General features: G+C 43.6%; 2 pseudogenes; both read left to right on the forward strand.

Annotated features, from left to right (window-relative positions):
- The first annotated feature begins 651 nt into the window (after positions 1–651).
- LOC124723788 lies at positions 652–769 on the forward strand (annotated as a pseudogene).
- A 13026-nt stretch (positions 770–13795) lies between these two features.
- LOC124723793 lies at positions 13796–13913 on the forward strand (annotated as a pseudogene).
- The last annotated feature ends 358 nt before the right edge of the window (positions 13914–14271 follow it).

Raw genomic sequence — 14271 nt, forward strand, 5'->3', positions numbered from 1 at the left:
AGGTACCGTGCCACGATGGAGCGTGAGATTGCGTGCCTTGTAGTCCTGTTAAATGTGGCTGTAAGTGCACTCTCTGTTGGACGTGGGTTTCTTTGCCTGTTGCACAATGTAACGCTCATCTACTGCTGTAGTTGACCGTGGTCGACCATCTCCTCACCTTTGGGCTGTAGTGCGTGTGGTTCAGAACACTCCTCATTCCTGTGAAATAATGCTGTGAGGAATACCAAATTTCTGGGCTACACTCGTCGCACTTCGAGCTCCTCATAGTTCCCGTTGATTCTTTCGCGTGTGAAGTAATTATTATTTTTTAATTTGCTGGTGTCATTTACAAGTGACCTGCCACCTAGTAACTAAGGCAGGTCGTGTTTTCACAATACCAAATTGTACACTTACGCAATGTGAAACGTATTTGATACTTCTTATTTGTAATAAGGATTAATAATATTGCAGCTGTAAACACTTACAGATTTAAAAGTAATTAAGAAATGGAAATTTTAAAATTATCGGTTTATGAAGAGAAAATAGAAATTTAGCAAAATGGAAAGAGGTTATGACATATTATCACTCTATAAAATATTACAGATTCGAAAAAATTATCTAAAAATAACAAAAATCTTTCAGATGATAAGGAGAAATAAAACACAACAGGGGGGCAACGGCCTTGCTGCAGTGGATATACTGGTTCCCGTGAGATCACCGAAGTTAAGCACTGTCGGGCGTGGTGGGCACTTGGATGGGTGACCATCCAGGGCGCCATGCGCTGTTGCCATTTTTCGGGTTGCACTCAGCCTCGTGATGCCAATTGAGGAGCTACTCGACCGAATAATAGCGGCTTCGGTCAAGAATACCATCTTACGACCGGGAGAGCGGTTTGCTGACCCCACTCCCCTCCTATCCGCATCCTCCACCGGATGACACGGCGGTCGGATGGTCCTGGTAGGCCACCCGTGGCCTGAAGACGGAGTGCTTTTAAAACACAACAGGAAAGTACACAGATCTGTATTAGAGATGCCATCACCTAGCTGTCTCGGGTGTGAGGGCAGATCATCGAGCCTGTCATTTTCGAGGTAGCGTACAAAATATGTTTAATATTCATTTCATAAATTTATGTTTACAAACATTTGTTGTATTACTCTTACATTACATTTGTTACAGGCCATATGTGCTTTATACAAGGGCGTAATCGGTGCATTATTTGTGCATCTTTCAATTCCTTATTTCTGAATGTTGTACGCAGGATATTTATGTTGTCTGTCAGGTAAAGCCTTATCTAAATTTAATAACTAATTACATCTTTTTCATTACAGATATTATTTTACATGAGCTTAATAACAATTATGTCTTTAAGATTAAACGTATTCCTCAAGATGTTTCAACATGTATTAAAATGACAGTTGATCCAGTTCTGTGTTCCTTAATTTATCTTACGTCTAGGTCTGTATATTAATCTCATTGTTTGTATCTGTTTCAGCAGCTCAGTCTATTTCTGTGTTTGTGTCTGTGTCTCGGTCATTTCAAGTATTCTCAAAAAATGTACGTGAAATCTTATGGGACTTAGCTGCTAAGGTCATCAGTCCCTAGACTTACACACTACTTAACCTAAACTATCCTAAGGACAAACACACACACCCATGCCTGAGAGAGGACTCGAACCTCCGCCGGGACCAGCCGCACAGTCTATGACTGCAGCGCCCCAGACCGCTCGGATAATCCCGCGCGGCTCCAAGTATTCTGTCCTCGTATTTGTGTGCTTGCCCTTATTTGTGTATGTGTTTGTCCTTGTTTGTATAACTCCTGTAATGTACGTGACACATTATTGGTTATATCATTCAGTATGCTTCAATCATCCGGCTGTCGTAGAAATTGTCCTATGTTGTCATACTCAGTTCGCGGTCGGATGTGTATGAGTGTGTCACAGTGTAAAGTCACATGTTCAGGAGTTCCTAGTTCTCCGCAAGCGCACATGGGTCTTAGGCTGAGACCAAACCGATAAAAGTAGAACGCCTTCAGAGTAATGACACTTCGACTGTCAAAATTTTATAAGTAAATTGTCGAAGTATTTTTAATAAAGTTCCAGAATTTACTGCCCTCCAGGAAAGTTCTCGCGCTCAAATTATTCTCGAGACCGGGAGCTGGCAGAAACCCGAGGCGGTAATCTCTAAGATATTTAGCAAATCATGTAATGTATATCGGAAAGACAGATTACAGGACGCAGCAGGGGAAGGGTTCATTGCAACTAACAAAAATATTGTCTCTTTTGAGGTCGAAGTTATGTGTGACAGTGAAGTCATCTGGTAGCGTATAACAGATCTTGGTAAAACCAAGTTAATTGTTGGATGTTTTTACCGGCCACCTGAATCTACTGTGACAGTTCTAGAGTCATTCAAAGTAGGTCTACGGTCAATAGTGCGCAAATACCGAGATCATGCAATACTAGTTGCAGACGACTTTAATCTCACGAGTATAGACTAGGATGTCTATGTCTATCGACTCACTGCGGGGGGAGGAAGGGGGGTAACGACAGATAGTCATGCGAAATACTTTTGGACTTTTTTCTGAAAATTGTCTTGAGCAACTAGCTCGGCAGCCCATACCCAATAGAAATGTCTTCGACCACGGAGCTACAAACGTCAACGGCCTTGCCACAGTGGTAACACGGTTCCCGTCAGATCACCGAAGCGCCATAGAACCCGGAAGAATTCTCGGCAGCTGAAACATCCGGTCGTGAAAGCCTTCGTTGTATGATTAGGCAGATTCCATGTTTCTAAATTTCCGGAAAGCGTTTGACAAGGTGTCCCATTGCAGGCTGTTAAAGAACGTGCGAACATATAGAATAGGTTGACAGATATGTGAGTGACTTCAGGACATAGTAAGTTATGGAACCCAGTACGTTGTCCTCGACGGCGAATGTTCATCAGAGACAAGGGTATCGTAAGGCGTGTCCCAGGGAAGTGTGATAGGACCTATGTTATTCTCTATACACATAAATGATTTGGCGGACAGGATGGTGAACAATCTGCAGTTGTTTGCTGATGATGCCGTGGTGTTCGGTAAGATGTCGTCGTTGAGTGACGGTAGGAGGATACAATATGACTTAGACAACATTTAAAGTTGGTGTGATTAATTGCAGCTAGTTCTAAGTATAGAAAAATGTAATTTAATGCGGATGAGTAGGAAAAGCAAACCCGTAATGTTCAGATACAGCACTAGTAGTGTCCTGCTTGACACAGTCACGTCGTTTAAATATCTGAGAATATTGTTGCAAAGCGATATGAAATGGAACGAACATGTGAGGATTGTAGCAGGAAAGGCGAGTAGTGGACCTCGGTTTATTGGGAGAATTCTAGGAAAGCGTGACTCATCTCTAACCAAGACCGCATATAGGACGCTAGTGCGAACTATTCTTGAGTACTGTTCGAGTGTTTGGGATCCGTACTAGGTTGGATTAAGGGAAGACAACGAAGAAATTTAGAGGCAGACTGCTAGATTTCTTACTGGTAGGTTCGAACAACACAAAAATGTTACGGGTATGCTTCGGGAACTCTAATGCGACTCCTTCGAGGGAAGGCGACATTCTTTTCGGAGAACACTACTGAGAACCGGCATTTGAAGCTGACTGCAGATCGGTTCTGTTGCCTCCGATATACATTGCGCATAAGGACCACGAATATAAGATACGAAAATTAGGGATCACATGTAGGCATACAGGCAGTCGTTTTCCCCTCGCTCTATTTGCGAGTGGAACGGGAAAGGAAATGACTAGCGATGGTACAGGGTACCCTTCGCCACGTACCGTAAGGTGGATTGCGAAGTACCAATGTAGATATAGACGGAGGTGTTCTGGGTATGGACCATGCCCCGTGAGGAAATGAACTACATCACGTGCGGGATCTGTATGTTTTAACCTCATTCGTTCCGTGATGTGTGGGAAAAGTTGTAGACGCGACGCCCCTTTTCTGTGGAATCTCATTCTCTCTGCCAGGTATCGTTACGCCAGCGGTTTAGTTGGCGTCTTTCTGTGATTTCAAATACCTTGCCACGCCTGCCTTTCATAAACCCGTACGCTGCTGCTTCTTGACGGACTGTGATCTCAGTGGGGCACACTCCCATCACCACGCACAGGCATCCGCCGATGTTGTGCCGAAGGCCCCCGGCAACCTGACCATAACAGTTCTTGGCCACGTCTCACAATGATTTTATGTGCCGCAGGCCTCAGTCGATGCCCCACGGCACTTACTACAAAGCATATTATGGATTCGAATAGTGCGAGATGAAACGTACCTATCGTCTTTATTGACAGTCTATATTTCGTTGTATTTAGTCTTGCTAATTTATGCATTATTTTCATTGGTTTGTTGGTTGTTAAGTCTGGTATGTTGAGTGATCTTCAGTTTGACACCTGCCGCTGTGGCCGAGCAGTTCTAGGCGCTTCAGTCCGGAACCACGCTGCTGCTACGGTCGCAGGTTCGAATCCTGCCTCAGGCATGGATGTGTGTGATGTCCTTAGGTTAATTAGGTTTAAGTAGTTCTAAGTCTAGGGGACTAATGACCTCAGATGTTAAGTCCCATAGTGCTTAGAGCCATTTGAACCATTTTCAGTTTGTCGTCAATGCGTAAACCTGCATATCTTGTCACTCTTTTGCGTTGCAAGGTTGTGTCATTTAGCTTGATGCTGGGGTTCCTTTTAAGTTCACCTTCCAGTAGTAAGTACACCGTTTTATTAACTGAAATTGTTGGTTTATTGTTGTTGCACCGAACACTGATGTCTACAGGAGCTGCGTAGTCTTTTGTTCTAAGTGACTTCTAAAGTTTCCTGCTACCACTACGAACGAATCGTCAGCGAACGCCACTATCCCCTTTGCTCTGACAACTCCAGTGACCCGCTCACCATTCTACAACTCTGTTTCTGCAGTAGTCGACGAAACTGATATATGAAGCTTGTCAAAAGCGCCAGAGATATCAGTAAATATTGCCACCACATATTTGTCCTGTGTGCTCTGAGGTATGTGCAGAGCGCTATTTAGTTCAAATGGGTCTGAGCACTATGGCACTTAACATCTGTGGTCATCAGTCCCCTAGAACTTAGAACTACTTAAACCTAACTAACCTAAGGACATCACACACATCCATGCCCGAGGCAGGATTCGAACCTGCGACCGTAGTGGTCGCGCGGTTCCAGACTGTAGCGCCTAGAACCGCTAGGCCACTCCGGCCGGCCCCTATTTAGTGCATCGTCGACAGACTTGTGCGGCAGGAACCCATACGAATGTGGATTGAGACCCAGAAGCTGTCTGTGTGACTGTAGTCTGTCACGCACTATCCTTCCCAGGACCCTGCTTAGAACTTTCAGTAGACTCATCGGTCTATATGATTTTGGGTTTGCTGAGTCATTGTCCTCTGATTTTTTGATAATCACTGCACTGGCCGTTCTCCAACAGGTGGGTATTCTCAATTGTAGTAATGACTGATTGAGTAAGTCCGTCAGGTAGGTCAATCTGTGGGGTAACAGCTTTAATGGGTTCTGAGTGAACACCATCTGGGAGCGGAGCATTTCTGTCTTTAAGTTTCGTTATCGCCAGTGCATCCTCCTTGCGAGCGAAAGGAGAAGTGATTCCAACATTTACGTAGTTAATGCCCATTTGTCTGCGTAGGTCTATGTGGTGGTGTTAGTGGTGTGAAGGGTCATCTCCTGGCAGTAGCTCGTTCAGCAGGTATCCTGCTGAGCATCTCCAGCCGTGTGTCATTGTACCGTTTTATCGCTTTAATATTGGCATTAGTGTTGGTGTTTTTACTCTCTCAGTTTCTATTTTGAGGAGCTCTCCCCATATGTTATTCTTTAAGTTGGTCCTGACAAAATTGTCCCAACGGTCCTGCTTTGTTTTTTTATAATTCATTCTTGTATCGATGTTTGGTTTCAAGGTATTGTTGCAGCCTGACATCTTTTCTTGTGTTCTTTTTGCTCGTTGGTAGTATCGTCTTTTTTCTCGCGAATCCTTCGTTAGTTCTGTTAATAATGACGACTACGGCTCACTTTGATTACGTATGTCATTGATTTGTGGGATTGCAGCGATTTGAGCTCTCTGTAGTAGATCAGTTAATATGTATGCTCTGTAATCAATACTTTATCGGATGGTGTGCAAGGGGGATACTTCTATAAGATCTTTTAGTGTCTGCCTGTTTGCTCTGTTCAGCAGCAGTCGCGGGCGTTTCTGAGTGATTATGTTTGTGATTATGTGCGTGGCAGTGTTTATAATTACTGCATTGTGATCACTGTGTGTTGCTCTGTCATGTACGTGTCAGTCGATGCTATATGTTACAGATGTTCTGTTTGCTAATGATATTTCTATGTTACTGATAGTCCGCAGCTCGTGGTGGTGCGGTAGCGTTCTCGCTTCCCACGCCCGGGTTCCCGGGTTCGATTCCCGGCGGGGTCAGGGATTTTCTCTGCCTCGTGATGACTGGGTGTTGTGTGATGTCCTTAGGTTAGTTAGGTTTAAGTAGTTCTAAGTTCTAGGGGACTGATGACCATAGATGTGCTCAGAGGCATTTTTTTTGTTACTGATACCTCCGGCATTTCCACGGTATGTCAGTGCTTGCTCTACCTTATTGAGCACAAAAGGGATGCACTCATTTATGTTGTCCGTTATTATTTGTCCTTTGGCATCTGTCCTATCAGCATGCGAGAATGCTGAATGTGCGTTAATGTCCGCGAGAATGTGTAGTCTTTTGTTCTAGGAGAAACCTGTTATTTATCTAATTGAGTTTGCAAGAGGTTGAATGTGATATGACTACTGTGCGTATAATGACTTGAGCATCTATGATCCCCTTCCCTGTGTAATTTCTGCTGTTAAAAAGTGTTCAGTACAAAGTTGTGTCATTTTTGTCACTGTAACTCGTATGTGTGTTTCAACGATTGCTGCTTTGGCGGCCTTTAACCCTGTTATTGTCCGCCCCAATAGCTGAATGGTCAGCGCGTTGGAATGCCACGCACTGGGGCCCGGGTTCATTTCCCGGCCGAGGCGCGAGATATTCTCCCCTCAGGGAATGGGTGTTGTGCTGTCCGCATCATCATTTCATCCCCATTGTCGACGCGCAAGTCGCCCAATGTGGCGTCGCACTCAATAAGACTTGCACTTGGCGGCCGAACTTCCCGACTGGGAACGCCCGGCCACTGACGCCATACGCTCATTTACATTTCCATACCCTGTTATTGTCATATATTTTGTTGGTAGACAAGTCATGCATGTAGGGTTCCTGTAAACAAGCAACATCTGCCTCTACCTCGTCCATCAACTTATTTAGTTCTGTACAGACCATTCAACATCGCATACAGTTCAATTTTACGATCTTCACGACGGGGGATATCTTATGTATCCGTAGTTCTTGGATCTAATTTCTTTAAATTCAAAATGAAATCACCCGTGTGCTTTCACTAAGTGATTGTACACGCTGTTTAGGTCCAAACACTCTCCCCTCCGTGTGCATACCACCCAAGTAGTCATCAGACCTCTCGTTTGCTGGAAATTGGAAATTTGTGGTAAGGGCTTATAGGACCAAACTACTGAGGTCATCAGTCCCTAAACTTACGCACTACTTAATGTAACTTAAACTAACTTACGCTAAGGACAACACACACACCCATGCCCGAGGGAGGACTCGAACCTCCAACGGGGGGAGCCGCGCGGACCGTGACAAGGCGCCCGAGACCGCGCGGCTACCCCGTGCGGCAGCTCTCGTTTATCAGTCAGGTTTTCTGTTCGTAGGAACATGCAATCAGTCTGTTCCATAGTTAGGTAAGATATTTTCGTCCCTACTGGGTGGTTAAGTAACGTTACTAACTGTAGGGCAGTTTGAAATACATCTCTGTTTTCGAGTCTGCTTAAGCGTAGATTCTCCCCAAGGTCCCTGTAGTCAACTGTTGTTCCTTTATCGTATTCCTGGTTGTTGTTCGAATCTTGCGATGTGTAGATTTGCTCATATGTGTTTGTTGTTAATGCTGCTGTGGCAGTCGCGTTTCCCTTTGTCATTTTTTCTCTGTTGTTTGTCCTGTAATAGGTCGGGTTTGTTGTCTGGGTTTGCTATCGGAGTATCTGTAGCACGTCTGTTTATCTTTGCTGCTTGTTGATGGGTATGCCGTGCATGAGTTTTTGGTTTGTCTGATATGCTTATGGTTTCGGTATGTTGCTTGTCGCCGGCCGGGGTGGCCGAGCGGTTCTAGTCGCTACAGTATGGAACCGCGCGACCGCTACGGTCGCAGGTTGGAATCCTGCCTCGGGCATGGATGTGTGTGATGTCCTTAGGTTAGTTAGGTTTAAGTAGTTCTAAGTTCTAGGGGACTGATGACTTCAGAAGTTAAGTTCCATAGTGCTCAGAGCCATTTGAACCATTTTTTGTTGTTTGTCACTTATAGTTTCTGTATTTGTGTCGTCACATTCTTATTTGTCTGTTTGTATTGTAGGAGTCTTGGTTTTATGTGCAATCTGTACTTTGTGATGCCGCATCCGGATTTCGTTGTTGATGGTTCAACATGGTTCAAATGGCTCCAATCACTATGGGACTTAACATCCGAGGTCATCAGTCCCCTAGACTTAGAACTACTTAAACCTAACTAATCTAAGGACATCACATACACCCATTCCCCAGGCAGGATTCGAACCTGCGACCGTAAAAATAGCGCGGTTCCGGACAGAAGCGCCTAGAACCGCTCGGCCACAGATACCGGCGTTGTTGATGATACTGTGTTTATTTTTGTATCCTTGTCTTAACTGTTGTGTTCATTTGTTTTGAATCTTATTGTGCTACTTGTTATTCTGATGTTTGGTGTGTGTCATACTCAGGCTGTAAATGTATATGAATGTCTCCCAGATGCCTTGATGTATTTGCATGTTGTCTGATTTATGTGATTTCGTTGATCTCTCGTTGTCCCTGCAGACTGCTTCGTCTTCCAGCTCCTCCATTCTTAGAATAATCGCAGTCTGGAAGGACGCCCAGTTAAACAAGCCATGTTTAATCTGCCTCTACACATTAGTCAATGACACCTTGTATACATGGGTCATCAATGTAGTCTGTGATATGAAGCTATTTGTTTATTGTACGTAATGATATTGGTGGCACTGTCTCGATGTCTGGGTCAGTGGTTTGCAGTAGCCCCATTTTTGCCCCCATGGTACCTCATGCTCTCATGCTCTTGTTCTGGTGCATGGTAATTTGTGTTTACACCTACTGTTGTGATAGGAGAGTGATGTGTCTCCCATGTAATCTTGTACCTTCTCAGTGAACATTGTTGACATCGTATTCTGTCTGCTGAGTTTGCCTTTCATATAGCCGTTTATGTGTTGTTCATTGTGGTCCTCCTTCTTTATCGCAGACTGTGTTTCGGTATTTTCATGGGATGTAGCCAGTGGTTGCCTCTTCCTGACAGTCTTCCTTTTTGTGTCCCAGATTTTGCACGTTTTCCACTCACCTGCTTCTTGTCACAATGTTTAGGTGGATGTCCAGCAGCTCAGACGTTTTTGTACAGTTACATATTCTTTAATGGTCAGTTCTTCAAACTTTATATAGACCCTGTCTCTTTGGAGTAGCAGTAGGCGAGCCCTGGGGGAGACCTCAACTATGTAAACTGTACGCGACACATTTGGTCCTGTCTCGAATTTTATTGATACTTCTTCGTTAATTTCTTCCTTTTAAATGTGTTCACTCACGTTTATTCGTACACTTCTTCAAGGAAGTCCTTATCTGTCATGTAGTAGGTATCTGATAGATGTCGGAAGTATTCTAAGTTTTCTGGGTTCAAATGGCTCTGAGCACTATGGGACTTAACTTCTGAGGTCATCAGTCCCCTAGAACATATAACTTCTTAAACCTAACTAACCTAAGGACATCACACACATCCATGCCCGAGGCAGGATTCGAACCTGCGACCGTAGCGGTCGCGCGGTTCCAGACTGCAGCGCCTAGAACCGCTCGGCCACCCCGACCGGATTTTCTGGGTTCCTGGTATTTGATATTGTTTAGTTGTGCAGTTCTCGTTATGATTTTACTTTTTTTTCCTCCTGTGTCTCTGCTTCCAGAATTACTGTATTTCCTGCCGACCTGATGGCCTTGATTTTGATCTATCTTTTCTGTGGTTGATAGTCTTCGTAGGGTTTCTCCTACAGCCTTTGCATCTTGATTGTATGCAGATTTGAAGAAAAGAACACTTGTTTGTTTGCCTTTAGCTTAGTCAGTGCATTTTTAAACCTTAGGTTTTGGTTTAAATGTTGCGCCGGTTCTCTTCTTCACAGTCTGTTATTTCTGCGTCTAGGCGGCGGATTCTGTCTTACGCATCTGGGGCACTAGCAGCAGCCGGTTCTTTCCGCAGTCTGTGAAGTAATCCAGATATTGTGTTCCCCCAGGCTGTAATGAAGAATGTATCCCGGACCTGCCCCATTTGGAGCTATACACACGGTGTCCTTACGCCATGTGGCATCCAGCTTTCTGTGCAAGACCGAAAGAGTTCTGGGAACATGCTCCCGCACTTTCATTCATTTTCAATGAGTAGTTCATATTTTAAGTTACTTTGTTGATCTCTTCCTTAGGTTTTAAGGAGCAGTGTATAACTTGGGAAAATTCATCCTTCCGTTGCGTCTTTCAATACAAAAGAGGTGGCAAGCTGAATAGCGATAAGGTGTGAGTGGAAACTTGGCTGCCAGTAAGGTTGCTTGTTACGCTGCTTCCAGGAAACAATTCCTGATGCTTCTGGCTGAAACGTGGGTAAGATGTTGCCCTTAATTGGTCATACGGTTGCGGTGAGATTAGTAATGTCTACTCGCCTGATGCAACAGCATGAGCCGGCCGTGGTGGCCGAGCGGTTATAGGCGCTTCAGCCCGGAACCGCGCTGCAGCTACGGTCGCAGGTTCGAATCCTGCTTCGGGCATGGATGTGTGTGATGTCTTTAGGTTAGTTAGGTTTAAGTACTTCTAAGTTCTAGGGAACTGATGACCTAAGATGTTTAGTCCCTTAGTGCTCGGAGCCATTTGAACCATTTGAGCCAACAGCATGACATACGCGTGCAGCTTCCTTGGACTACAGACACCAAGACTGATACACGGGTGCCACAACACGGCCAACGTGATGGGGCATCTCTAAAGGAACAGTCAGTCTCTCACAGACGCACAGTACGCTTAAGCTGACTTTCAGATAATGACACAAATTGCTTTTGTCGAGGTCATCTTCAAATGTCTAAAACGTTTATTAATCTAGCACAATTCTGTAAACAGTAGAGCACCCCTTTGGTAAAACAAATACAGTTGTTAGTGACTCACGATTTTACGTGCTGTTTGTGGTTGAACAACGTTGAACAACAAAAATGGGGTAAGAGTTTGAAATTATCAAAAAATTGGGTATAAGATATAGGGGCAGTCGAGTTATATTGGCCTACAGTAAGTACAAGCACTTAGAGGGAGCAGCAGTCATGGAAGACCAAGAGACGAGTAATCGGATTAAAAAAGGACGTATCCCAGCGATGAAGTTTCTCCTATACTAGTAAAATTACCTTAGGCTCCTGTAGACCATCACAAGTAAGTGTAGACAACGGTAGATTTCCCATTAGCTTTAGTCAGTTAAGAGCGTACTCACGTTACCTATACATTAGATGTATTGCATACCCATAGAACTTTACCTCAAATCGACCGCTTTGTTTACGTTTGCGATCAGTTTCTTACTACATTTCGCCGGCCGTAGTGGCCGAGCGGTTCTAGGCGCTACAGTCTGGAGCCGCGCGACCGCTACGGTCGCAGGTTCGAATCCTGCCTCGGGCATGGTTGTGTGTGTTGTCCTTAGGTTAGTTAGGTTTAAGTAGTTCTAAGTTCTAGGGGACTGATGACCACAGTAGTTAAGTCCCATAGTGCTAAGAGCCATTTGAACCATTTACTACATTTCCCTAGAAACCGGAAGCGGTAAACCGTCTAGATTTTAGAAATTGAGTAAGACTATATAAAGGGCCGCGTAATCTACGGAACATTTTTGTACCACATAGTAATCCTCGTGACTGTTACTTAAAAATAAAAGGTATTTATAGCAAAATTGAAATTTTCGATGTTTGATTTAGGTTTTATTCTAAAATTGTTGATTTTTAACGTGAAACAGAGGGATGTTGTTGCGCAAATAAAAGAACACAGATTTATCATAAAGCAGCAGAAAACGCAATTTCGTAAAAAGCAAAACAAGATAGAACTTAAACGACACCACGAAACAAAAATATATCGAATATCGCTTCATTACTTCGTAGAGTTTGTATAAAACATGTTTTTGCTATTCATAAACAACTTTCGTATTCAGCAATTATGGCAGGAAACTCTTGCCCTTGATCATGATGAAGGACGTTCTAGTGAGTACAAAATAACGACAGTAATTATGCAGATTTTTTATGTTTTCTCGTTTAAACTGTACTTGCATCAAAATTAATTGCTTTAGTTACATAAAGCGCAGAAGTTAGCGTTCAACTAATTTTTATAGCTTATAAAATGCAATTTATATTCTGTAAGGATATAATAGACTAACAATGTCCTCTAATTACGTGCAAAACAGACAACCAAACAAAAAACGACATTAAAACACCGGCTCCCAGTTACTCTCTTATACATTCATTTCTGTTCCTTTGCCAATCAGTGCTACCAATACTACCTGTAATCTTACCATTTACTATGCAATTTATGTGCTGTACAAAACTATTGAACCGTAGTTCGGCGAGAACACTGCTATCCTCAGTGAAAGTGAGGAAACATTACGGGACCTCTTCAATGGAATCAACAGTCCGATGAGAGCAGGATGCGGACTGAGAGTAAAAAACGAAAGAAGTAATGAGTAGCAGCAGAAATAAGATTACCGACAGACATAACACGGAATTTGAGGCTAACGTAGTAGATGATGTGAAGGAAGTCTGCTACCTAGGAGGGAAAATAATATACGACGGTGAAGCAAGGAAGATTTAAGAAACAGAACTGTGCAGGCGAAGGGGGCATTCTTCTCTGAAGGAAATCTGCTAGTATCAAACGTAGACTTAATTTTAGAAACAAATTTTTGAGAATATTCAAAGGAGCACAGCATTATATCTGAGTGAACCATTGCCTATGGTGACACCGGAGAAGAAAAGATCGGAAAGCTCTTGAGAGTGGCCGTACACAAGGACACTGAGAATTAAATGGACTGATAAAATAAGATATAAGGAATTTCTCCTCAGAACAAGCGAGGAATATGTAGGTAACACTGACTATAAGAAAGAACAGAATGATATAACATGTGTTAAGACATAAGAGCCATAAAATGCAAAAAACTTCTGTGGAAGACAGAGATTGGTATCTGTTCAACAAATAATGTAGCACATAGTGGGTAAGTGCTTTTCTGAGATGAAGAGGTTGGACCGGGAAAAGACGTCGTGGTGGGCTGATGAAACCAATCAGATGACTGAGGGCCCACAAAAAAAATGGTTCCACAGTCCGGCGGACATTTACGCTCTATGTAAGTGGTAGTGATACAAAGATAAGAGTAGAAATTCAGAAAACTGGTATATTAACGGAGGTGCCTTGTATACGGACTTGCAGTTAGTAGAAACTTGGTTTAAATCCCAGTCCAACAGTCCTTACCGCTAACACGCCAACTAATCAAGTTGAATGTCGTAAAGGTTCTGTCAGAAAGGCTAATTCTGTCCGTTGCCTATGTGAAATTTTAAGCTTATGTTCCATCTCATATTGCGTTATTCTTGACAGGTAGGGCATAAGATTACAAGAAAATCTGAAGTGGTATTGCTAAGAAAGTGGCAACGGCCTTGCCGCAGTGGATACAACGGTTCCCGTCAGATCACCGAAGTTAAGCTCTGTCGGGCGTGTCCAACACTTGGATGGGTGACCATCGAGGAAACCATATGCTGTTGCCATTTTTCGGGGTGCATTCGGCCTCGTGATGTAAATTGAGGAGCTACTCGACCGAATAGTAGCGACTCCGGTCAAAGAAAACCATCGTAACGACTGGGAGAGCGGTGTGCTGACCTCACGCACCTCCTATCCGCATCCTCAGCTGAGGATGACACGGCGGTCGGATGGTCCCGATGGGCAACTTTTGGCCTGAAGACGGAGTGCTTTTTTTATTACTGGCAAAAATGAAGGATTCTTTCCCAGCAGACCAGAGTCACACTACAGATATAATAAGACGGAATTATAAATGTTGTTATTGCATTATTCTCCGTCACGCTGTTTAGATTCCAATCATTTATTGCTAGAGATGTAGCCGACTTG

Source organism: Schistocerca piceifrons, chromosome X (assembly GCF_021461385.2).
Source record: "Schistocerca piceifrons isolate TAMUIC-IGC-003096 chromosome X, iqSchPice1.1, whole genome shotgun sequence".
In the NCBI taxonomy this organism is placed as follows: domain Eukaryota; kingdom Metazoa; phylum Arthropoda; class Insecta; order Orthoptera; family Acrididae; genus Schistocerca; species Schistocerca piceifrons.